Here is a 25,068-nt window from a genome sequence, read left to right as displayed (position 1 = left end):
GCTTTTGTGCACACAAAATCATTTACATGATTCTTTATAGCAGCTTTACATGTAATAACCCAAACCTATGAGCAACTTAAACCTCCTACAGCAGAGGAATGATTAAACGAATGGGTACATCCATACTGTAGACTACTACTCAGTTATAGAAAGGAGCAGGGAGTTCCTGTTGTGACTCAGTGGAAATGAATCTGACTAGCATCCATGGGTATGCAAGTTTGATCTCTGGCCTTGTTCACTGGGTTAAGGATCTGGTGTTGCTGTGAGCTGTGGTGTAGGTCACAGACACTGCTCAGATCTGGCATTGCTGTGGCTGTGGCGTAGGCCAGTGGCTATAGCTCCAAGTTGCCCCCTAGCCTGGGAACCTCCATATGCTGCAATATGACAAATATTAAGCCATCATTTTCTGCCATCATGGCTCTTCCTTCTGAGAGTTACCTTTGGTTTCCTTGCATTCTCATCTGGGGGCCAAGTCTGCGTTGATCATCTCCAAGCTGAGTAGCTCCCATACACTCGCCTTCTCTGCATCCACACTTGGATTCCCAATCCTAGCTGGCCAATGGTCAGAATGCAGTTTCCCGGGTGTCCAGACAGTTCTGAGTTCTGGATCTCTGTCCTACACATCACCGTTGCCTTTTCTTCCCTTCCTGTCTCCAAATGATCCTCTTCTTCCCAACGAAATCCTTCTAGAATCTTGTTGCTTTCTCTAGGATCCTGCTCCAAACTTTGTTCATCTCTCTCTCCTTCTCTCCTTATTATTTTCCACTGGTTGCTTTCCTTCCACTTATGTATTCCTTGGTCACCTTCAAAACCTAACAACGAGAACATCATCGTCTGTGAATTTCTTTAACCCCGGTCTTTTTTTCAAGCTGATGCGAACCTATAGATTTTTTTCTCAGGATGAATAATTTCTCAGCCACCATATCCAAGAGTTTCTCTACTTTAGTCAACCCTGTTGCCCTTTGATTGAAGGGCCCTTCTTGGATTTCTTTGGCCTCTTACACTCCTCTCAGCCTTCTGTTCTCCTTTCCTCCACTGACTCCTCATTCCTTTTCTCTTTCTGTCTTTAAAAGTTCTTATTGAGGTATAACATGCATACAGTAAAGTGTGTAACTCCTAAAGGTAGAGCTTGATGAATTTTACATACATATGCATTTGTGACCACCATCCCAAATGAGATAGAGGATATTTTCATATTCCTTACCTGTCAATCCGTCACCCTCCCCCACTTAGTAATCCCTACTCTGACTTCCATCAGCATGAGTTGCTTAGCCTGTTCGAGAACTTTATATAAACAGAACCATGTAGTATACGCTCTTTAGTCTGCTAGAATCATCCCTGTTTTTGTGTCTATCTGTAGATCATTCATTTTTGTTGGTAGGTAATACTTCATGTGTGTGTATGTCATGATGTGTTGATCCATTCCACTCCCAAAGGACATTTGGGCTTCTTCCCTTTAAATGCTGTCAGTGTGGCACCCTTCAGTATTTCGTCTTCATTTTTCTTCAAGACATCCCACTTCTGGTTAAAGTGATCCACAACAACAGGCATCCAGCCTTTCCCGGAACCTGCCCTTTCCTGAGGCCAGAGCAGCAGCTGACCCACTTTCTGACATCAAGTTATCTGAAGTCAAGTTATCAGTCAAAACACACAGGAGGGGAAGCAGAAGTTCGTACTTAGCAGTGTGTGATCAAGCAATTGTAGACTTTGGGAGGCATGAGGGGGTGTCTCAGGGCCTGTCTTGGAGCCATAAGCTTCAGTTGGCCTGAGTCCTTGGCCAGGAGGATTGGGCAGCAGCAGACCGCCCATGGCTGGTGCTCCCTGGAGCTCAACAAGTCTCTAAGCTGGGGTTGGGCTCCCTGGCCTTCTGCCTGGTGCCTTGAGGCAACCAAAATGAGAGCCCAAGAGAGCCAAGAGCCACAAGGTTGTTTTTGTAAGACTTCAGGGGATGATGTCATCCATCCAGCCCCGTTTGCCCCAGGGAAGAACCTCAGGTCTCCTCCCTCAGGATCCTCAGCTAGATCTTCCCAGGAGAGGAGTAGGGGAAAGAGAAGGGGAGAAGGTGGAGCCACTGGACAGGCTAGGGCGGCTGGGCTCGGACCCTGGACAGCAGTTGACAGGTAGCTGCAAAGGGGGCGTGCAAGGCACTGCTTGGGGAAATACAGATGGGTAACCTGAGTTATGTTTGTGAGGGCATTAGGCTCCAATGCTGAGTGTTTATGTGAATATCATCGAAGAAAGAGGGAGAGATTTGGGAGAGAGACACCCGAGAAAACCCCAAGAAAGCCACAAGCCCGAGATGAGAACTGCCCATCTGATAATGACTGGGTGTGCTGTGGGCTTAGTGTTTATTCCAGACAAAGCCAGCACTTTCTGGAGATCTGGTGACAATTTGGGGCACATATATTTAGGGGGAAGGGCAAGCCCTGGGAAGAAGCCTTGCGTCAAGAGATCTGGGTTGAGCCTTGGCCTAGTGGTCCTCTCTCTGTTCTCTAGTCTCAGGCAGCCCTCTGTCTCCAGGCCTGCAGAATCTTTGCCTGCAGGTGGCAACTGGGCCAGCCCACCTTGTTGGCCCTTCTGGGCTTAAGTCAAGCCCTGGAGTTCCCATTGTGGCTCAGCGGGTAAAGAAAGCAATATCGTGTCTGAGAGGATGTAGGTTTGATCCCTGGCTCACTCAGTGGGTTAAGGATTTGGTGTTGGCCATGAGCTGTGGTGTAGGTCGCTGATGCGGCTCGGATCTCGCCTTGCTATGGCTGTAATGTAGGCCAGCAGCCGCCGCTCTGATTCGACCCCTAGCCTGGGAATCTTTGTAGGCCACCGGTGTGGCCCTAAAATGGAAAAACAAAACAAAACAAAAAGAAGTCCAGCCCTCAGGTCCAGACTTGCTAAGGTCTGCTCCCTGGTTGTCTGCACAGTGGCCTTGTCAGCACACACTGAGCCACACCCCATCACTTCTGAGATATACTCACACCTACGGCAAGATTTGCCTTAGTTTCTAAACTCTGTCTGCAGAAGAGAGGAAGTCGCTTTAGAGTCAAATCCTCATAAAACTTCCCATATTAGAGGGTGTTGGCGGACTTAATGATTTTTGAACAGTTTATTATGAAGCACAAAGTCATATCTGGGAAAGAACCATGGGCTCCAACATCCTTCAAAGAAGGTTAGTTTTCGATGCTGATGGGGTCCTTAGGAGCAAACCAAGCGATGTACACCCAGGCTGGCAATGCCAAGGGTTGACTGTAGTGATCCAGCCTTTGGAGGATCCTTTTAAAAGCCACTCTGTGAGGCGTCACAGTGCAAACAACCACCACAAACCTGAGGGATGCAGGCAAAACTCAATCTTCATGTTCCATCATTGGCTGTGTGACTATGTCTTCTCAGGATGCATCCCCTAGATGCTGAGTCACTGCATTGAAATGATGCAGTATTTGTGAACATAGCATGATATAATCAAAAAGAAAGCTGGTAATGACAGAGATACTGGTGCTGGGGAAAACGTGATGATGGAGAGGAAAAAAAAAAAAGCAACATATCCACACCCATGTATCATTTTAAATATGACCAGTTAAGTAGATCCTCTCTACCTTCTTAGTTGTTGATCAAAACATTGCTTACAAAATTTCTGATTAAGAAAGTCATACACAGAGTTAATTTTAAAATCAGCATATGCTGTCCTTCTAATCTAGAAGAATAAGAATGAGCAATCTAATGAGAACTAAGCTGTAAATCCCCTGATTGAGCTGCTACCCAGGAAGATCACCACACACAAGGTCAGTGGAGCCCAGCCCATCCCTTGGCCCAGACCTCGATGTCTCAGACTTCAGTGTAGACCTCTGCCCTGTCACCAGCTGCCCTGAAGTGGTCTTATAATCACACCCCTAAAGTTCTTGTGCCTCTTACTGTGTGGAATATCCAGATGACTTGGTATCTGGTTCAGGATCGCTTGGATGCAAGGTGGGCTTTCACAAAGATTCCCAACAGGGGCCATGGGGCTCGAGTGCATGGTGTGTGTGTGTGTGTGTGTTTGTGTGTGTGTGTGTGTGTGGTTGGAGGTGGTGGAAGGAAGGCAGACTGGTTCTCCCCAAAGACTGGTTCTCCTTCCTCACCAGCTACTTCCATCCATCCAGAGCTACAGGCCCTCATGCACTGAGGATGTTCAATGGCTGAGAAGCCATGGTCTCTGCCTTGGGCAACCACCCGTGCCAACATTCAGAAACCCAAAGCTCAGGAAGTTCCTATTGTGGCTCAGTGGTAATGAGCCCAACTAGTATCCATGAGGATGTAGGTTCAATCCCTGGACTCGCTCAGTGGGTCGGGGATCTGGCGTTGCTGTGAGCTGTGGTGTAGGTCACAGACGTGGCTCAGATCCCGTGTTGCTGTGGCTGTGGCCTTTCCAATTCAACCCCTAGCCTGGGAACATCCCTATGCCACAGGTGCAGCCCTAAAAAGGAAAAAAACAAAAGAAAACGAAAAAGTAAATAAAAAGAAATCTGCATGTCATAGAGTTTGCCCTCCAGTCATTTCTTCATCCCCACCCATTTGTCCCTCAGATTTGACTCAGTCTTCACATTGGGAGCTGGTGGTGGATATTCTGGTTGGAATAGAGGAAGGTGGGACAGGACTGTGAGGAGGATTGTTCTCTATTTTCAAAATAAAGAACTTTACCCTCTTCACTTCCCCAAATGAGGCTTTCCCTGCAGGCACGTTTTCTGGTTCAGCGGCTGCCCAAAAAAAACAGAGACGGTCATCTCAAATCACATCTCTCTGTCTTCTGAGGTTAGCCTTCTCAGAGACTGGCACTGGCCATCTGGAAAGATGCCTGAGAATAGGTGACGTTCTACTATGATGCACTCCAAGGTAGTTTTCTGAGTCTTTGCCCTCTGAGGTTGGCTCCCACTGGTAATTAGCAGAAATAAGCAGGCTGTCAACAGGGCACGGCCAGGAGCATGGCTCTTAGGGGAAGGTAGCTGAGAGTAGACCCACGAGGATGTGCAGAAATTAACCCAGGAGCCCAACAAGGCCATAGAGATGCACCTGATAGGTCTGAGGTTTTCTCCCCATGTGCTTCTGGAGCATCCTCATGGCTTTGGGTGTAACATGCTCAGAGTTGACAGAGTCCAGCTTAAGACTTAGATTTCTCCAAAATATGACACAGAGGAACCTATCCAACCAAACAGAAGCAGACTCACTGCCACAGAGAACAGACTTGTGGTTGCCAAGGGGGAGGGGGAAGGAGTGAGATGGACTGGGAGTTTGGGGTTAGTAGATGCAAACTATCACATTTAGAATGGACAAGCAATGAGGGTCTGCTGTATAGCACAAGGAATTACATGTATATGTACAATGTATGTATGTATGGGTCACTTTGCTATACAGCAGAAATTGGCACAGCATTGTAAATCAAATACACTTTAATTAAAAAAAATAAAAATTAAAAAAAAAAACTTAGATTCTTCGTCCATCAGAGATGCATGGCAGCCCCAGCTGCAGAAGGCAGGGGAAACTGCATTACGAGTCATGACAAGTTCTCTGGAAACATCTCCCAGATGCTTGCTTCTAAAAAGAAATACTCCTTTCTCAAATCAGAACTCTTTGCATGCACCCCAGGACTGGCTGGGGTGGGTCCTGCATGTCTTTCTCTCTGTGTCAGGGTCTAGGTGTTGGTACCCACTCTGCGGCACACCCCTTCCCACGCTGAGAGACTGTTTGCAGCAAGCCAGCGCATCCTTTCTGAGGCCAAAACTGAAACGACAACAACAAAAACATAAAACCCCCTTTCTGAACCACAACTCTGGCTTAGAGTGTAATTTTTGAGAATATACTTCTCCATTCCTTGAATGGTTACCTTTGTCTTCATGGCCTGGCTATTTATGTCCTCTGAGAACTCTGGAAATCCCTATTCCAAGAAATGAGCAAGTTCTTCAGTGACTGTGTTTACCAAATCTCCTGTCTCAGTCACATCTGGGACGGCCTGAAGGTCAGAGCTTCCAGCATAGTCAGGGTTTCTGATGAGCCTGGAGGGCCCATGTGTCTTGCTACCATACTCCAGCCACGTAGACTAACCACTTCTCACATCCAAACCTTGGAGTGTGGCCCCTGGTGTTTTCTCCCCTTTTCCCCAGGGCTGTGGGTGTGGTCTCAGAATGGAGTTTCCACCCAGCTGCTGAGCGCTGGGGACTGGAGAGAAAGGAGCTGCCCAGGACACCTTCCAGTAGAAACCCTTTTCTTTCAGACCTTCCCCTGGAACTACAACACAGGATCTCTGAGTCACAAAACAAGCCCCTTCTGAGGTGGAGAGACAAAGGAAAAAAAAAGTATCCTCCAGCCCATTGGAGGAAATAGCTGTCACCATGCAGTTGTGGTCTGAGGTGGCGTTCTAGCCTAGAACAGTGTTGTGGGGCTCTAGGACCACACAGACTGAATCCTGGCTCCATTAGTCATGAACAGAGATCATATACTCACTGAGTCAGTTTCTTTCTGTAAAATGGGTTGAGAGGATGGAGATAACATATGATCACAGATTATGGAATTAATAAATTGTAGTTACTAGTGACATGGTATCATTGTGATCATCATTATTTTTTTTTTTTTCATGGCCACACCTATGGTGTATGGAATTTCCCTGGCTAGGGGTTGAATCAGAGCTGCAGCTGCAGGCCTATGCCACAGCCACAGCAATGCAGGATCTGAGCCTCACCTGTGACCTATGCCACAGCTTGCAGCAATGCCAGATCCCTGAGCGAGGCCAGGGATCAACCTCACATCCTCATGGGTACTAGTCAGATTCTTGAGCCACAGTGAAACTCCCACCATTACTGTTAACATTGTCATTGCTGATAAGCCTTTACGATCTTTGGAAAATAGCTCCTAAGCTATCAAACATAATTTCCAACTAAAATCCTTACTGGGCTAAAGTAATGTTGGCTCTAAATTTTTCAAGCTCTGAGTCTGATTACAGAGATTTTAAACACTTGCACATCATTGTGAGCAAGGATTATAGGTTCTTCCCTGGGGTGTGAAGGCATGTATGTATGCAAATACAGTCTCCTGTGGACAACAGAGCCAGCCTTCTACACTTCCTGCTGATTTCTTATCAGAAACAACAGAGGCCAGAAAACAGTGAAACAACATCCTCGAAGTGCTATAAGAAGTAAATTGTCAACCCCAAATTCTACACAGGGTGAAAATATCCTTCAAGAATAAAGATAAAATAAAGACAATTCAGATAACTGAGGGAATTCATCACCAAGATACCTGCACAATAACAAAAACAAAAGTTCTTCAGGCTGAAAAGAAATGATTCCATTGGAAAGGGTGAATTTCAGGATAAGTATGAAAGACCAAATTTTCTCTTTAATTTATTTAAACTACCTATGACTATTTATAAAAAAATTTACAATGCTGTCTTGTGGAGTTTATAATTGTGTAGATATAATGCATATGAAAACTATAGTATAAAGAATGATTAGAGGTAAACGGATCTATATAATTACAGGGTTTCTACAGTTTATCTAAAGTGGTGCAATCTTAGCTCCCATAGGTTTAAAAGAAAAGGAAATGCATTGTAATCTATAGGCAATTGATAAAAATACAAAGACTAGCTAAAAAGCCAATAGATAAATTAAAAGGTAACTCTAAAATCTCTTAAAATAATTTTAAAAGGAAATAGGAAATTAAGAACAGAAATTAGAGGCTGCAAACAGAAAACAAATAGTAAAATGGAAGGCCTATCTCCACATATATCAATACTTACACTGAATGCTAATGGACTAAAAACTCCAATGAAAAATGGAGCTTGTCAGAATGGCTCAAAACACTTTCAAAAAGAGACACACCTTAATCAGAAAGAAACAGATATGCTGAGAGTGAATGGAAGAATGAAGCAACATAAGAATAGCAAGCATACGAATGCTGAGGTGGCTATAGCAATGTCAGATGAAATTAACTTTAAAATAAAGAGTGCTACCCGGGGGATATGTCCTAATGATAGACGTCAATTCAGCAAGAAGATATTACAACGATAAAGGTACATGAGCCTAATAACAGAGCTTCAAAACATGAAGAAAAATGGAACTGTTAAAAGCAGAAGTAGACAATACTGCAATCTTAGTTGGAAATGTTAACATCTCTCCTCAGTCACTGATAGAAGAACTAAGCCTAAAATCAGCAGAGAGAGAGATGGTCTGTACAAAACTGTCACCACCTTGGCCTATTAATTCTATAGAACACTTCCCCAAACAGCTGAAGAATATACATTCTTATTAGATTTACTTGGAGCTTCTGTCAAGATAAACCATATGTTAGGCCATAGGATAAGTCTCAATAAGTTGAAAAGAGTTGAAATCCTACAGTATATTTTCTCTGTCCACAATGGAATTAAATTAGAGATTAGTAACAATAAGAAATATAGGATGATGCCAGATATTTGGGAATCAAATGACAGACTTCTAAATAACCCAAGGCCCAAAGAGGAAATCACCAAGAAAATTAAAAAAACTCTTGAACAGAATGGTAATGAAAATACAACATCATAATATTCACGAGCCATGGTTAAAGCAGTGTTTAGAGGGAAATTTATAGTTTTACATGCTTACATTTGAAAAGAGCAATGGTCTAAAATCAATGACTTAGGTTCTATTTAAGAGTCTGAAAAAATGAGTAAAGAAAGAAGAAAAAAGAAAACCCAAATTAAGAGTAAAGAAATAAAAATATAGAAACAGAAATAGATGACATAAAAACAAAGAATAGAGATAGAGAAAATTGACAAAGCCAAAAGTTGGTTCTGTGAAAACACCAACTCCAGCTAGACTAATCAAGAAAAGGAAAGAGAACACAAAATATCAATATTAGAATAAAAGAAGGATCAACTCTGAAAATGCTACAGATATTGAAAGAGTGATAGCAATTTTTTTTTTTTTTTTTTTTTTTTTGGTCTTTTTAGGGCCGTGTCTGTGGCATATGGAAGTTCCCAGGCTAGGGGTCGAATTGGAGCTGTAGTTGCTGGCCTACACCACAACCACAGCAACGTGGGATCCAAACCATGTCTATACCACAGCTCACAGCAACACCGAATTTTTTAACCCATTGAGTGAGGCCAGGGATTGAACCCACATCCTCATGGATACTAGTCGGGTTCATTTCTGCTGAGTCACAATGGCAACTCCATGAAGGTTTTTAATAATATTTTCTTGGAAGTTCCCATTGTGGCTCAGTGGTAACAAACCTGACTAGTATACATGAGGATGCAGGTTCAATCCCTGGCCTCACTCTGTAGATCAGGGATCTGACATTGCCATGAGCTGTGGTGTAGGTTGCAGATGTGGCTCAGATCTCATGGCGTCATGGCTGTGGCATAGGCTGGCAACTGCAGCTCTGATTCGACCCCTAACCTGGGAACCTCCATATGCCATGGGTGCAGCCCCCCCAAAAAACAAATAAAAATTTAAAAAAATAAATAAATAAATAAATAACTTCATACCAACAAATTTGACAACTTAGATGAAATGGACAAATTCTGTGAAAACTGCAACTTAGTAGAACTTGCCTATGATAAAATAGAAATCTAAATAACTCTACATCTATTTAGAAAATTGAATTTATTATAAAAAATGTCCCACAAAGAAAACTGTCCTCAAGATAGTTTCAGTAACTCTAACATTTAAGAGAGAAATAATGTAAATCTTTTACAACTGTTTCAGAAAACAAAGGATGCAAGAATAATTCCCAACTTATTTTATGAACTCAGCATAATTCTAGTATATAAAACCCGATATTAGAAAAAAAAAAATAAAAGAGAGGAGTGGATAAAGAAGATGTGGTACACATACACAATGGAATATTACTCAGCCATTAAAAGGAAAGAAATAATGGCATTTGCAGCAACATGGACGGACCTAGAAATTATCATGCTAAGTGAAGTCAGACAGTGAGACACCAACATCAAACGCTATCACTTACATGTGGAATCTAAAAAAAGGACACAATGAACTTATTTGCAGAACAGATACTGACTCACAGACTGAAAAACTTATGGTTTCCAAATGAGACAGTTTGGGGTGGGGGGATGGGCTGAGGGTTTGGGATGGAAATGCTATGAAATTTGGTTGTGATGATTGTTGTACACTTATAAATGTAAGAAAATTCATTAAGTAATTTTAAAAAGAAAAAAGAGAGACACAGGTGCAAAAATTTTAAATAAAATATTAGCAAACTGACCTAGCCATATATCAAAAGGATAATATATCATATTTAATATGTCATACTTAAATACCAGCAGTGCAAGGTTGAGCTACTATTAGAAAAAAAAATGACCAATGTAATGAACTAATAAATAGAATGACTAAGAAAAATTATATAATTACTTCAATAAATACAGAAAGAGCATTTAACACTCATTCACAATAAAATCTCTTAGAAAATAAGGAACAGAAGAGAACTTCCTCAATCTGATAAAATGCATTTATGAAAAACCTATAGCTAATGTCATACTTAGTGGTGAAATATTAGGTTCTTTCCCTCAATATCAGGAATAAGACAAGGAAATCTACTCCCACTAATTCCATTCAACATTGAACTGGAAGTCTTAACCATTGCAGTAATGGAAGCCCAAGAAATAAAGGCGTTAGGGCCGGAAAAGAATTATAACTAACCCTACATATGACATGATAGTTTATGTAGAAAATCCTAAGAAAATCTGCAGAACAATTATTAGAATTAATAAATCAATTGAACAAGGTTGTGAGATACAAGGTTAATATTAAAATATCAATTGCATTTTTATATACTATCAGCAAATATTTGGGAAAAGAAAACCCTGAAAAACAATTCCATTAACGTCACCCAAAAGTATAAAAGACGCTGGGATAAATTTAATAAAAGATGAGCAAGATCTCTGTATTGAGAACTGTAGAACATTATTGAGAGATATTAAGGAACACCCAAATAAATGGAGAGATAGATCTATGTTCTTAGATTTGGAAGAATAAAGTTGTGAAGATTCAATTCTTGGCAAATTGATCTATAGCATTACTGCACTCCTAACCAATTTACCAACTGACTCTAAATTTTATATAGACACGCATAGAATACCTAAGACCTTCTTGAAATAAAAGAACAAATTTGGAGTACTAAAGCTCTGCCCTGAAAACATTAGAAAACCATATTACAAGACAGTGTGGTAGTGGCCAAAGGAGTGACAAATAGATAAATAAGTCTGAATAAAGAGCCTAGAAACATGTCCTCACTTAGAGTCATATGGTTTTTGTTACAGGTGCCAAAGCAATGCAATTGGGGAAAGAAAAGTCTATTAACTGGATGTTCACAGGGAAACAAACAAAACCTCAACTGCTTTCTCACACTATATACAAAGACTAATTTTAAATGAATCCCAGACCTAAATGTAGAGCCATAAAGCTTTTAAAGAAAAATGTATGAGAATTTCTTCATAGCCTGGGACAGCAAATGTCTGATAAATAGCAATAAATAAATAAAAGAAAAATCAATAAATTATTCTCTATCAAAATTAAAACCTCAGCTGATAGAAATTTCCATTAAGAAAATAGACACAAGTGTCTATTGGGAGAAAATATTTGCAAAACATCTGAAAAAGAACTGATATCCTGGATATATAAAGAACTCTTCAACACAATGATGAAAAGACAATGCAATTAAAATGGACAAAAGAGTTGAACGGACACTTCACAAAAGACGGTCTATGAATGGCCAACAGGGACATTTTTTCACAATCATTACTCATCAGGGAAATGAAAATTGAACCACAAAGAGACACTACCACAGACCTACCTAAAACGAAAAAGACTGACTCATCAAATGTTAGTGAGGATGTGACAACTTCTTATAAAAGTATATAAACATCTACCCTGTGACCCAGCAATTCCATGCCTAAGAAACATTTTTCCCAAGAGAAATGGAAACATATATTCACTGAAAGGTATGTCTAGGAATGTTCACAGCAGCTCTATTCACTGGGGTGGAAAAATTGGAGACCTAGCAGTTGTTGCGCCTGATTAGGAAAGTGAGGGAGAGAAAGAACCCAGCTGTTCCTGGGTAGGAGAATGGAAAAGCAAATGGGGATATCTTAATAAAATGGAATACTACACAGGAATGAAAAGGAAGAGACTCTAGATATACACAGCTGGATATCAAAACATTACACTGAGCAAAAGAAGACCACAAGTACACACTCCATGTGTTCACATGAAATTCTAGAACTGTCAAAATTCTCCTACAGTGGAAGAAATCAGAACCCTGGCTGCTCCTTGGAGTGGGAGGATTGACTGCAAAGGATCATGGGAGGATTTTCTGAGTTGATGGCAACATCCTTTAGCTTGATATTAATCAGAGGTCACCTAAGGTACACTGAAGATGTTTAGGCTTTGGAGTATGTAACTTTCACATTAGAAAAAGAAAACTCTGTAAATGCAACTCAATAAATGTTTTGAGGATGACAAAACATGGAAAAGAGAATACAAAAGGAGTTCCTGTTGTGGCTCAACAGGTTAAGAACCCAACTAGTCATCGTAAGGATGCGGGTTTGATCCCTGGCCTCGTTCAGTGGATTAAGGCTCTGGAGTTGCCATAAGCTGTGGTGTAGGTCACAGATGTGGCTATGGCGTAGGCTGGCATCTGCAGCTCCTATTTGACCCCTAGCTCAGGAACTTCCATATGCCACAGGTGCAGCCCTTAAAAAAAGAGAAAGAGAGAGAGAAAACAAAAGCAGAAGTGGAGGAAATTTAAATTTAGGAGAGAAAAAAAAAGTTATAAAAAATTGACTAGCTGTCAATTTCACCAAGTTAATTAAAAAAAAATGTGCATTTGTGTGTCTGTGAGTGCTTTTTAAGGGCCACACCCTCAGCATATAGCAGTTCCCAGACTAGGGGTCCAATCAGAGCTACAGCTGCCGGCCTACACCACAGCCACAGCAACACAGGAACTGAACCACATCTGAGACCTATGCCACAGCTAACGGCAACACAAGATCCTTAACCCAGAGATTGAGGCCAAGGATCGAACAATTGTCCTCATGAATAGTCGGGTTCATTACCAAAGAGCCACAACAGGAACTCTCTCAAAAAAAAATTTTTTTATAATTAGAGAATTGAAGTCTGAAGAGTTAACAGTGTCACCCTCTGGGAAGTGTAATGGGTGAAAGGTAAACCTCCCCTGAGAGCAGGAAAAGGCCCTGATGGAAAGCTAGGCTTCAACTGTTCTTTCTGAAGGATCCACTGTTTTAGTCAGGCTTCTCCAGAGAAATAGAACCAATACGGTTTGTGTAGAGAGATATACATATAACAGATGATGATAGGAATGGGTCACGTGGTTATGGAGACAGAGAAGCTCCCTGTCTGCCATCTGCAAGCTGGAGAACTGGAAAGCGGGTGGTGTAATTCAGTCTGAGTCCAAAGGCCTGAGAACGGGGAGGCTGGGGTGATGGTCTAAGTCCTGGTCTGAGTTGGGAAAACTGGAAGCAGTGATGCTCTCGGGCAGGAGAAGATGGATGTCTCAGCTCAAGCAGAGAGTGAATTCGTCCTTCCTCAGTGTTTTTATTCCGTTCAAGCCCTCAACAGATAGAAAGGTGCCTGGGGCTTCAGTGAGGGCACTTAGCATCCCTCAGTCTCCCCTTTCAAACGCTAATCTCTCCCAGAGACACCTTCACAGACCAGCCAGGCCCAGAGGTATTGCTTTACAGGCAATCTTGGCATCTCTGAGGCAGTCAACGTGACACATAAAATTAACAATCGCAGGAGTTCCCATTGTGGTTCAGCAGAAACGAATCCAACTAGTATCCATGAGGATGCGTGTTCAACCCCTGGCCTCACTCAGTGGATCGGGGATCCTGTGTTCCTGAGAGCTGCAGTGTAGGTTGCTTGGATCCTGAGCTGCTGTGGCTGTGGCCTAGGCCAGCGGCTGTAGTTCTGATTCAACCCCTAACCTGGGAAGTTCCATATGCCACAGGTGCAGCCCTAAAAAGAAAAGAAAAAAAAAAATTAATCATTGCAGCCATTTTGTAACCCTGGAAGCATTTGTATCCCTAAATATAACACATTAATGCATATAAATGCAGCAATCATCTTTTATTTTTTAACAGCATTCATCTTTTTATGGGCCCAGCATGCTTCCACTGCACCACTCTGCTCTCCAACATTCATCTTAAAAAAAAAAGTAGTAAAAACCTTTGTAGTTTCCATTCTCAACTTAGCTCTTTTTGTTGTTGTTTATTTGGCAAACCTTTGGCATGTGGAAGCTCCCAGGCCAGGGATCAAACCCAGGCCACAGCCATGACCTAAGCCACAGTGACAATGCTGGATCCTTAACCGCTAGGCCACCAGGGAACTCCTCAACTTACTCTTTAAAAAGCATAAAGATACTCTCTGCAGTCAGCGGCAGGTACAAAAGCCCAGCCAGTTTCAATAAGCTTACATGTGAAAATAGCATTCTTGATTCCAATCTTAATTTAAGGTCTTTTACAAAGCAGCACAACCTTCTCATTTCAAATGAAAAGACAAGACAAGGGTCAGAGATTGCATAGCTTCTGTGATAAAACAAAGGGAAAGATGAAATAATTTAAAATCATCCTATCAACATGATTGGATGTTGTGCAGACTGTGGTCATAGAACCTTTGAGAAAAAGTAGCTACCAGCCAGATTCTCTTCTTCATGGGCCAGAGGGTCCGGGATGGGAGATATAATAAATCTTAACAGAAGGTCACATTTTGATTTTCCACTCTCAGACTGACAAAAGTATATGCAGTTATGCAGTTTAATGTTGTTTTTGGCTCAACCAAATGCCTCTTCAGTAAAATTAATGTTGAGGGAATTATAAATAGGACTCACTATCTAAGGCTGTTGAAAGGAGGTAAAAAAAAGGGAGAAAAGTCAGATCCAGGCATTCTAGGCTATTTTCCATGTGTGGAACCTAAAACCGTATGCAGTAGGCACTTAGAACATGTTTTTTGATTGGATGAAAGGAGTCCTACCTTTCCAACATGGAAACAAGGGGATCGTGCTCAGCACACAGTAGGTGCTCACGAAAGACTTCTTGTCCCGGACAGTAGGCCTGAATAATCAGGCCTCACCAGCTGTTCTTACCTCTGTGATCACTTTCCTAAACTGTGTTCTTCTAGTTGATTCTTCAGACATGAGAGTCAGCTTACCATCCATCATTAGAACATAAGGAATATGTCAGTCGGTAGGGCTTAAGAAATTTGACCCCTTTCCAGGACCATCACAAGAAAAAGGGCAACTGCTTATGTGTGGTGACTCCTGACCCAAATCTAAGGTTGTCCACTTACGACCCTGTTACGGAACCAAACTTGGGCCTGCTCACCCAAGAGCAGCAAAGCCAATCTATTGACACCGGGTTGGGTGAAGGAACCAGCAGCTTATGGCAGGGTGCCAATTTACGGAGGGCGCCAATTTAAGGCAGGGTGCCAAACAAGGAGTTCAGACAGCCAGTGCTGGAAAAGCCTTAACTTTTTGAGGTGGGTTGGGTTTCAGCAAAGCCTTTTTAAAGGCCAGGTGAGGGAGGGGCGGTGCATGGTATGTGATCAACTCGTGCGTGATTCTCTGTTTGGCTGATGGCAGGGAAGCAGGATGGTGTCACGGGGTTAACATTATCCATCCTTAGGCTCCAGCCAATGGGTCTGGGGGCTATGTGCTTATGATCAAGCAGTTAACGTCTGCCATTTGGTGGGGGATTTAGCATCTGTAAAACAACTCAGGAAATATGGCTGAGGTACTGTTATCTAGGTCCTTCAGAGAGGAGCTGAAGCAGAGGACACAGGGGAGAGGTCTATCCCAGGAAGACCCCAGTGGGTCCTGCTCAGTTACAACCCAAGACCATGGCTCTCAGCTATACCACCTCCCCTGCAGGAGGAGGGCTGTCTGCAGCTGTTTGGCCCGAGACCCTCTGCACTGGCTTGACGTGGGCCTCTGTGATCCTCTTGTTTCCCTGAGGTTTAAGCACTCTTTCTTCTTCCTGATGATTCCTTTGGGGGTTTGTTCAAGGAACCAGTCACTGGGTTCTTTCTCTCCCCCACCTCCTTAACCAGGCTCTTGGCCTACATCTGCATCTGTCCCCAACCACTGATCCCTCTTCTAGATTCACTCTGATCACAGCAGTAACTGTATATCCCAGATGTCAGCAGTTCCCAACTTCTGGATCCTGCATCCACAGGCTCAGCTTGTTTTTCATTACTTGTCTAACTCAACACAGAACACAAACTCTCTTTGAGATAACCGAAGAGTCCACTTTCCCAAAACTCTCGGTGAGAAGCATAGACTTGACAGATGAGGGGGAGAAGCCCAAGGAAGAGGTTAACCTCACAAACTTCAAAGCTCAAAAAACTCCCTGGTGAATACATTTCTTCTTTCTCAAAGTTCTTTCTCTTCTGAGACCTCATCCTTGACCTTCCTCCTTCCAAAATCCCCTTCTTCACCCAGGAAAAATGAGTCCCTTCTCTCTTATATAGTGCAGGTTCTCTGCTCCTCTGAAGCCTCCATGCCCAGCCCTGACTTTTTTTTATTTTTAATTTTTTAAGTATACTTGATTTACAATGTTGTGCCAATTTCTGCTATACAGCAAACTGACCCAGTCATGCATATATATATACATATGTATATATATACACATTCCCTTTCTTATGTTATCTTCCATCCTGGTCTATCCCAAGAGACTGGATACAGTTTCCTGTGCTGTACATAGGACCTCACTGCTTATCCTTTCTAAATGTAACAGTTTGCATCTCAGGCCTGGCTTTTTAACTCAAGTGAGCTCCTCAAAACACCCGCCCAAAAGACTTAGGTCTGCCCTACAGGGCGTTTCATAAAATCTTCCTTGAAACATCACCTCCACCCCCATTGCTATTTATTGGTGCTCATTTTGTATCATGCAAAGGATTCGGCCTTTACACATATTATTGCAATGATCTTATGAGTTAGGTAATACAATTACGCCCACTTAATGGGTAAGAACAGAAAATCTCAGAATCTAGAATTCTGAAATCACTTGCCAATAATCTGTGTTCATGCCACTGTGACTCTCTGACCTGAAGTGGACCATTCTTGCAGCTGCTGTTGTTGGTTTCTCCCCAGTGGATTCCTCGATGGATCCCCATAGTAGCTGCCCCAGGCTCTCGTCAAGCCATTAATCCGTTGCTAGATGGCCTTTGTGTTTTCTGCAAAACAGTTTCCTCAATGGGCCTCCTCTTTTGCAAACAGCTGTCTTGCTCCACCCTCTCCTTGCTGAGGCCAACATTTCTTAAGCAGCAACTGTTCTAAGCACATTGGATATATGGCTGCATTATTGCAATTAATCTTCTCCCCAAAGCTGGGGAGTGGGTTCTACTAGTAGTGAGTGCCTCCTTCCTGGATTCAGCCTCCCCAGCTTTAAAACCCATAGCATCTTTGACCTGACCTCTTCCACAGCCTCTTGTCCAGGCCTGGGAGGAACTCCTGCATCCCTCTCCTGCAGGGCTTAATCAACTCTCCTTGGAAGAGCAACCCACACCCGTGCTTGCTCCTGGCACAGGTGGCATCAGGGCACAGTGGGACTGTCCCCGGGGGAATGACTAGGAAAGCCAATGAGAGAATTACTCAAGTGCATGTCCTACTAACTCCATTGCCCAGAGAGGAGACATTTGAGGACTCTCTGTGTAGAAGCACCTACAGGACAAACAGAAGCAAGACTGCAGAGAGGACAGCTGAACCCACCAAAGCTCCCTGGTTGGTGCTTTTTATATATAAAAATTTCTACTGTCTCAAAAAACAAATGAATAAGTGGATAAAATAGGCTGCCAGACTTCAGTTCTTAGAGAAATTAAGGAATTTGGCACAGTATTGACAATCTGATCCCATGGAGAACAGCAGGGAACTTTGTGCTGGTCCCTGCCACTCTAACTCTCCTAAGCTGAGAGGTCCATGGGCACATTTACAAGTCCAGATAACAACATACCCCAGGAGAGGGCTGCTGAATGTGGTTCTTGGTTGCGTGTTTGGTCTTTGATCACAATGACCCAAGGCAGATGTGTCTCTTTACTAATCTCAGTTCAGCCATTCACTCCTAAGTCTCCAGGAACAAAAATGTTCAGAAGAGTAAAGACTCATTTGCATGCACATTTTCACCAAAAATCCTATAACCTCCAACTCTGCTAAAAACAAAATCTCAGGTATACCCTGGGGTGTCTTGGCCAAGATTCAGATTCCCTGAGTCCAGATGAGCCCAAATGTAATTCAAGCTCCTTGATGGAGACTGGGCTTGATCAAAACTTGACTGATGATCGTGGTACAGTAGAATCAAATGTCACCACTAAGTATTGACCATAGCTGGCTCTCTCATGGTCATCTGCAGGACATAGTCATCTGCATTGAGTTGTCCCAGAATGTCTAATAGAAGGGGACTCATCGATTGCAGCCAAGGGTGAATGCTTAAGGAAAAACCAAAATGCAAACAGTGTATCTAGTGTAAAAGGGGGAAAATATGTGCATAAGACAACATCTTGAACAATAAAAAAATTGATTCCTTGATAAATATGCATCCCAAGGGCTGTCGAGGCGATGGGTAGCTGGTCTCCGAAGAAGAAAGACTTGTCGTGGCTGACTCTTGTGTATTTGAATTTTGATCTATGAGATGGCATTACATTTTTTTAGAAAATGGATGTAATTTATATATCATAAAATTCACCCCTTTAAAGTGCACAATTCAGTGGCTTGTAGTATATTCATAAGGTTGTACAACCATCACCACTAATTCTGGAACATTTGCATAACCCCTAAAAGAAACTCAGTAACCATTAGCAGTTATTCCCTATCCCCTTCTCCTTCAGCGCCTCACAATCATTCATCTACTTCTCTCTGTGTGAATTTGCCTATCTAGGCATTTCATGTAAGTGGAGACATAAATTGTGTGGACTTTTGAGACTGGTTTCTTTCACATGGCATGATGTTTTCAAGGTTCATCCATATTTTAGCATGCATTAATACTTCATTCCTTTCAATAGCTAAATAAAGCTCCATTATTGTGTTTGTTCATTTATCAGTTGATGGACATTATCATAAACAATGCTGCTATGAACATCCACGTATAAGCGTTTGTGTGGACATATTTCCAGTTCTCTTATATATGTTAAGAGTAGAATTACTAGGTCACATGGTAAATCTATGCTTAACGTTTTGAGGAACTGCCAAACTCTTTTCCACGGTGGCTGTACTAATTTTACATTCCTGCTAGCAATGCGTTGAGAGATCAAATGTCTTCACATCCTCAACACTTGGGTTTATCTGTCTTTTTTATTTTAATCATCCTAGTGGGTGCGAGGTGGCATTTCACTGTGGTTTTGCATTTATCTAATGACTAATGATGTAGGGCATCTTTTCATTTGTTTATCAGCTCTTTGTATATCTTCTTTAAAGAAATCTCTATTCAGATCCTGCACTCATTTTTTTAATGGGGTATTTATCTTTTTACTGTTGAGTTGTAATAATTTTTTATGTATTCTAGATACTAGACTTTTGTCAGATACATGCTTTGCAAGTGTTTTTCCCATTCTGTGAGTTGGCTTTTTACTTTCTTGTGCTTCCAATATCATAGCAAAGATAGCATATCATTGCCTAATCAAAGGTCAGTTTTTTCTACAGTTTTATGGTTTGGGCTGTTACGTTAGGTCTTTGCCTTACTTGAAGTTAATTTTTGTGTGGTGTAAAGATGAAGTCTAATTACATTCTTCTGAATGTGGATATCCAGTGGTCTTAGCTCCCTCTGTTGAAAAGATTATTCTTTAGCTCCATCTGTTGAAAAGATTATTCTTTTCCCGTTTGAATTGTCTTGGAACTCTTCTTGGGTATCAACTGACCATAAATATGTGGATTTATTTCTAGACTATCAATTCTATTCCACTGATCTATCGTTGTGCTATGCCTTGCAGGCTTCATTACTGTAGATTTGTAGTAAGTTTTCAAATCAGCAACTGTGAATCATTTAACTTTGTTCTTCTTTTAAAGATTATTTCGTTATTCTGGGTCCCTTATATTTCCATATGAATTTTAGGATTGGTTTATTGATTCCTCCTAAAAGAAGGTTGAATTTTGGTAGGCATTTTGTCAGATCTGTAGATTAATTTGGAGAATATGGCCATCTTAACAATATTGTTTTACAATCCATAAACAAGAGATATCTTTCCATTTATTTAGGTCTTCTTTAATTTTTTTTTGATAAGGTTTTGCAGTTTAAAGAATATAAAGTTTTGTACTTCATCTATTAAATTCATGCATAAGCTTTTTTTATTCTTTGTGATACTGTTATAAATGGAATTATTTTATTTTATTTTATTTTATTTTCCCACTGTACAGCAAGGGGATCAAGTTATCCTTACATGTATACATTACATTTTTCCCCCCACCCTTTATTCTGTTGCAACATGAGTATCTAGACATAGTTCTCAAGGAATTATTTTCTTAATTCAATTTTTGGATTGTTGCTTATGAGTGTATAGAAATTCAGCTGATTTTTTTTAATACTGATTTTTTTTTTTTAATCTGGCAGTCTTGCTAAACTTCTTTGTTAATTCTAATAATTTATTAGTGGGTTCCTTGGAATTTTCTATATACAAGATCAGAGGTAGTTTTATTTATTTGTTTCCAATGTAGATATGTCTATTTCTTTTTCTTGCCTAAATGCTCCTGCTAGAAACTTCAGTACAAAATTGAATAGAAATAGTGACAGTGAATATCTTTTGTCTTATTCCTAAAAGAAAGCTTTTAGTCTTTCATCACAGAGTGTAATGTTAGTTGTTATTATTTTTCTATGGCTCCCTTGGGCTTAAAATTACCACCTTAACTTATGACAATCTAGTTGATATTAAGACCATTTATACTAAATGATTCAATAATATGCAAAATTATGCTCCTATATCACTTCATTCCCCTTCCCTTTCTTTTGTGCTGTATTGTCATACAGCTTTACATTGTGTATAACCATCAATAAAAATTTATAATTGTGGGATTCATGCAGTTGTCTCAAGGTGAACAGAAAAGGAAAAAAGAATTACTGAAGTTCCTACTGTGGCACAAAGGGATTGGTGGCATCTCTACAGCCCCAGGCACAGGTTCCATCCCTGGCCCAGCACAGTGGATTAAAGGATCCAGGCTAAGTCACAGTTGTGGCTTAGGCTACAATGTGTCTGAGATCTGACCCCTGGTCTGGGAATGCCATATATTGTGGGGCAGCCAAAAAAGAAAAAAAAAAAAGATTTTAAACAAAAAGTACATTTGTACTGTCTTTTACATTGCCTATGTAGTTATCTTTGATATCTTTTATTTATTTGTGTGGATTCCAGCTGCTGTCTGATGTTCTTTTATTTCAGCCTGAAGGACCCTTCAATATTTCCTGTAGGATAGTCCTGTCAGTGACAAATTCTCTCAGTTTTTATCTGAGCATGCCTTTCTTCATTTTTTTCAATGACTATCTTGCTGGGTATAGAATTCTTGGTTGATCGTCTGTTGCTTGAAGTGCTTTTCATACACCATTTCAACACCTCCTGGTGTCCATGATTTCTGAAGAGAAATCAGCTCTTAATCTTATTGAGGATGCCCCATGTGTGCTAAATCACTTCTCTCTTGCTTCTGTCAAGATTCCATCTTTGTCTCTAACTTTTCAGATTTTGATAATGATGTATCTAGGTGTGGATATTTTTTTTTGGTGTGTCCTACTTGGAATCCATTGAGCTTTTTGAATATGTAATTTAATGTTTTTCATAAAATTTGAGAGACTCACAGACATTATTTCTTCAACTATTTTTCATTTCACTTTCTATTTTCCTTTTCTTTTTTTTCTTTTTAGGATTGCACCTGTGGCAGATGGGAATTACAAGGCTTCATGGATACTAGTCAGGTTCTTAACCTACTAAGCCACAACTGGGACTCAGTTATTGTGCTTTTCAACTCCATAATTTCCATTTTGTTCTTTTTTTTAAATGATTTCTTTCTCTTTATTGATATTTTCTATTCAGTGAGACACTAATCTCCTACTTCCCTTTACTTCTTTAGACATGGCTTCCTTTAGTTCACTGAGCTAAATTTAAGAATGCCTAGGGGAGTTCCCATCGTGGCTCAGCTGTAATGAATCTGACTAGTATCTATGAGAATGCAGGTTTGACCCCTAGCCTCACTCAGTGGGTTAAAGATCTGGCAGTGCTGTGAGCTCAGTGTAGTTCACGGACATGGCTCAGATTTGGCGTTGCTGTGCCTGTGGTGACCACTAACCTGGGAACTTCCATATGGGCCACGGGTGTTACCCTAAAAGCCAAAAAAAAAAAAAAAAAAAAAAAAAAGCCTAGGGAGTGCTATGTTTGGGCTTCCTCAAGCACAGTGTCTGTTGATTACATTTTCCTTTTTATAGACCATACATTCTTATTTCGTTACATGTCTTGTAATTTTTTGTAAAACCTGGATATTTTAAATAACATAATGTGGCCACTCTAGAAATCAAATTCTCTCCTCTACTCCTCTGGCTTTGTTGTTGTTGCTGTTTATTATTGGTGTCTGTTTAGTGACTTTTCTGATATAAATCTGGGAAGTCTGCATTCTTTCTCCTGCATAGCTACTGAAGTCTCTGCTTGGTTAAGTTAATGGTCAGCTAATGATAGGACAGAGATTTCCTTAAAGGTCTGCTGGCCTTCTAGATTTTTCAGAATATATCAGAGCTTTTCATCTTACTCCTATTCCCTAGTTTTTACTTTAAGCATTTTGATTAGCCTATTATTTGCCCCACTTGTTATCTACTGCCTCAAGCAACCATAAGCTTGAACAATTACCTCTAAATGTTTTTAACAAATGTGCTAGAGGAAATGGCTTTTCTCACTGTGCAAACTCCAAATCATATTAAATAAGGACGGAGTTGCAAATGAGGTCTTCCAGAGTAGTTTTTTGTTTGTTTGTTTTTTGTTTTTTTTCCATGATGGAAGCTGTTGGCTTTCAAGGCTATGGTGGATGGGTGGAAGGGACAAGTTAAAATTCCACAACACTCACAGTTCTTAGTGAAATTTAACTATGTTGCTTGTGTAAACAGTTCTTGGATGGCTGGATGCATTTGGTTAATTTCCAAAGTTCTGAAAAAGTTGACCCTATTTTTATCTGTTTTTTTGTTTGTTTTAAAGAGGATAGACTTTTTAAAGGTCCTTACTCCACAATTTTTTCTAACGTCTTTTCAAAACATGGTATAAAAAATTAAATTTAAGATTATAATGGCCAATATAAAAAAAGACAAAACACCTTAACAATATGCCTGGTCCATATAGACAAACTTCTGTGGGTTTAAATAGAGTCAAGCAACCCATACGCCTTTTCTGACCCACATTTTTCACCTGCTTTCACAGACTCTGATACCTTTGTCATAGTGTTCCTGTGTCTCCACTACCCCTCTGGATACCCACCACAGCACAAAGCCCTGCAAGTTGCCTCTACTCAGCTCTAAGTTCTCAAACCCTCACAGATAACAAAATCCTTTGAGGATTTAATGTAGGAGAGTTCACCCAGCATTCAAGAAAATCTCATGGACAGACCTTTTCATCAGAGGGGCGCTCTCCCTAATTGTCAGCAGGCTTGGAATTTTCCATCCACTGTGGCCTGCAGTGCTGATGCTGCAGGGCCGTGGGGACAGGGATAATGATGCTCCTCTCATGGAACTGGGTACCAAGGAAGCCCTAAGGGTTCTAACTCCTTGCACAAATTTCTCAATAATTTCACTACTTCGATGCACATGTCCTGTATCAATCTATAAACTTTTACATAAGGGCTATGTTGCAGCAATCTCAAGCCCTCCCAGTTAAAGATCCCCTCCCCAACCCCTACCATGTGTCCCTTCCTTGACCAAATTCAGCCTGCCCATAGACCTGCATTGATTATTGTTTCACAACAGTTTTAAACAATGCATTTGGACTGTGTCACCCATACACGTGTTTATTAAACTAAATAAAAGCTAATGAGGTTTCTAAAAAAAGAAAGAAAATAAGCCAAGGAAATAAATGTGGCAATAAACCATGCCACATTCTTAGGGTTAAAGTCACATTTTCTAATAGGAATGTTTTCTTTTTTTCTTTTTTCTTTCTTTCTTTCTTTTTTTTTTTTTTTGAATATAGTATTTCAAACAAACATGCTAATAACTTTAGTCTCAACATGTTTCCATTGGTGGCCCTTCTTCTATATCACCCTTGTATCTCTGTCACCATCTACTTCACACCCCATTCTTATATTATCTTGAAGCAAATTTCAGTACTTAGATAACTGTGTTTATAAAACATTCAGTGTCTATCTTCAGAAGATAAGAGTTCTTTTCGTGTTGTTTGTGTTCGTGTTTTTGTGACAGCTCTATCAAAGTATAATCATCACTTAATAAACTGTATATGATTAAAGTGTGTATTTGAGTAGTTTGGGCATATGTGTACACCTCTGAAACTGTCATCATAGTTAAGATAATGAGTATATACATCACCCCCCAAAACTTTCCTTCTGCCACTTTATAGTTCCTCCCACTTTCCAACACCCTTCACCCAAGAGGCAGCCACAGATCTGCTTTTTTTTTTTAATGATTTTTATTTTTTCCATTTTAGTTGGTTTAGAGTTTTCTACTGTACAGCAAAGTGACCCAGTCACACACACATACACATTCTTTTTCTCACATTATCCTCCATCATGTTCCATCACAAGTGACTAGATAAGAGTTCCCTGTGCTCTACAGCAGTAAATCTGCTTTCTGTTACTACAGATTAGTTGTGTTTTCTACAATTTTATATAACTAGAATCATAGTTGTACTTTTTCTGCCTTTTTTTCTCTTATTTAGCATAATCAGTTTGAGATTCAGTCATGCTTTTTATGTACATCCACCATTCCTTCTTTTGATTGTGGAGTGTCATTCTCTTGAATGGATTTGTCACAATTTGTTCATCTGTTCACTTCCTGGGTTTCTTTTGCACTGCTTTCCATTTTTGATCATTTCAAATAAAGTCATCATGAACATTGGGGTACAAATCTGTGTGTGAATATATGCTTTCTTTTTC

General features: G+C 40.7%; 1 long non-coding RNA gene across 2 annotated transcripts in view; it reads right to left on the bottom strand.

The window, feature by feature from the left end:
• Positions 1-25,068, bottom strand: part of LOC106509733 — a 283,958-nt gene that overhangs the window by 14,003 nt on the left and 244,887 nt on the right. For both annotated transcript variants that reach the window (XR_002342497.1, XR_002342496.1), the window contains exon 5: positions 439-812. This is a non-coding gene — a long non-coding RNA (uncharacterized LOC106509733). The remainder of the gene's footprint in view (positions 1-438; positions 813-25,068) is intronic.

Source organism: Sus scrofa, chromosome 3 (genome assembly GCF_000003025.6).
Source record: "Sus scrofa isolate TJ Tabasco breed Duroc chromosome 3, Sscrofa11.1, whole genome shotgun sequence".
NCBI lineage: Eukaryota > Metazoa > Chordata > Mammalia > Artiodactyla > Suidae > Sus > Sus scrofa.
The sequence above is the reverse complement of the archived record's forward strand: the minus strand, read 5'-3'. Positions and strand labels throughout refer to the sequence as shown.